We start from the raw sequence: 2,110 nt of genomic DNA on the forward strand, positions 1-2,110 counted from the left end.
CAGAGTTAGTTTGAGGCCAAGAGAGACAAACCAGATTGAATCAACCAGCTTGGACAGTAGTTTGAGCCAGACAGCTGAGTTGAACCAGACAAACCAGGGTTCAGAAAAAAAAAAAAAAAGGAAGTGTGAGCTTATTAAGCAGTAAGTCTCAGAGACTGAAAACACTTTAGGCCTAGGTTAGATTGTATGAAGGCTAGAAGCTTCCAGAATGAGGCATAGGTTAGCAGATGGAGGCAATAAGGTTTGAAGACCATTACCTCAGGAGAATAAAAGTTACTTTTACAGATCAATACCATGATTCATGCTGAAGTCTTCATTTCAAGTCTCATACTACTTCTTCCAGGTGATGTGGATTCTTGTGTAGTAATAAAGGAAGTGGTGGGCCACCCTTTTACACTTCCATGTACTTGCTAAACATATCCTGGAATCACAACTACATGTTGGGGCAGAAGAGAATGTCAATAGTTTTATTTTATCTGGACCAATGGATATCATGTTACTTATTAAAGTAACAGTGGATAATAACTAAAGGGGAATATTTCAGAAAGAAATGTACCATTGACAATAAAAAAAAAAAAAACACTGTTTAAAGTGACTATTGTACAGTGGATATACTTGGGTCTTTCAGTTATATGATTTAGTCATTGGAAATTTCTACAAGACCTCAAACAAACAAGACCCACAACTACAGGAAGGCTCACTACTATTTCAAAAAGACCCACACATGTACCAACATCAACCAGAATCTTTGCCTCTATGTTTCCAACACTAGCACACACACAGACTAAAGCAGAACTCACTACATTTTATCCACATCAGACAACAGCTGAGGTGACAGAAACCCCATCCTATATCCCTACAGCAGATTGGAATAACACTGTGACATCCTCAGATGACTCTTGGACTATAACACTGAAATAATCCCTACAGTGAAGCCGCAGAGGAACTTGACTAAGGGCTTCTACATTGGCATCTCCATTGCTGTCTTTCTGTTTCTGCTGCTTCTGCTTCTGAGCCTTGTAGCTATTAAGAGGTACGTGCTATGAAAAGGAATTTGTGGTGTCTAACCTTGGTTGATTTCCCTGTTTCTAAGATAGGAGCTTTGTAAAACACAGTGCTCTTGAGAACCAGAGGTAAAGTCACGGTCTACATTATTGAAGATAGTCCTTACCTTGGAAAACAAGTACCAGTGGCCTTCTGAGAGGCCTTAAGCCTTAGAATGCAGAGTCTGCAACAGAATCTCACATCACCAAACACCCTCTATAGCTCCAGGGAAGTTTTCCGTGTTGGTTCTTCCAGTAGTAGTGGAGAGGGTGACACTAGAGCGGTGTATACTCAAATTCAAGGTTAACATCATCCTAAGTCAACACTGCCTCAGTGCCTCCACTCACTGCAGAGCATTCTTTCAAAATATGAGTGTTTTCGAATTTTGTGTTTCTTTTAGTCAACATAATTACTGGTAATACAGAAAGAGTCTTTGTTATTAAAACCATTAAGAAGAGAGGAATAGTATTTAGAAGCTCAAAAAAGTGAGGGTGGATGCAATGGGGTCCTGAATTTAGAAACATTCCATGATAATGTTTTATTTATTTTGTTGTATTTTGAATTGTCGCTTTTCAGAGAACCATGCTGTTTGAAGTCAAAATCCATCATATCCAGACAGCTTCCCCAAAGGTTGGTGCTAAATGGTGGACTCTCCCCTCTGGCACCAGGCAGGGCTTCCTGCACTCTGCGTTATTTCATCTGGAGAGTTTCTTTAGACACAGATGCTTAACCATATCTGGAATATGATCTTTGGCACAGTTCTCATCTAACTCTCTTCCTTCTGCTGCCCATAAGATAATTAGGTACTGTTTTCCTGTTCATATGATAGGACTGTGCTGCCAAATGCAAAGAGCATTCCTGGCACTTCCTGCCCTTGCCAATAATGTGCACATCTACCCTGGAAACAGTCCACCCACTCCCAAAGGACTACATAGACTTTGTTCACCCCAAATAAAGTTGAGCAGTCTTGATGAAAAAGAAAGAAAAAAAGAAAGAAGAGAGAGAAAGAAAGAAAGAAGGAAAGAAAGAAAGAAAGAAAGAAAGAAAGAAAGAAAGAAAGAAAGAA

At 39.6% G+C, this 2,110-nt stretch overlaps 1 pseudogene; it reads left to right on the plus strand.

Moving 5' to 3' along the window:
- Window positions 1-294: 294 nt before the first annotated feature.
- LOC129684813 (T-cell immunoglobulin and mucin domain-containing protein 2-like) lies at window positions 295-1,201 on the plus strand (annotated as a pseudogene).
- Window positions 1,202-2,110: the final 909 nt, after the last annotated feature.

This window comes from Psammomys obesus, unplaced genomic scaffold (assembly GCF_907164565.1).
Source record: "Psammomys obesus unplaced genomic scaffold, mPsaObe1.curated_primary_1811, whole genome shotgun sequence".
NCBI classification, from domain to species: domain Eukaryota; kingdom Metazoa; phylum Chordata; class Mammalia; order Rodentia; family Muridae; genus Psammomys; species Psammomys obesus.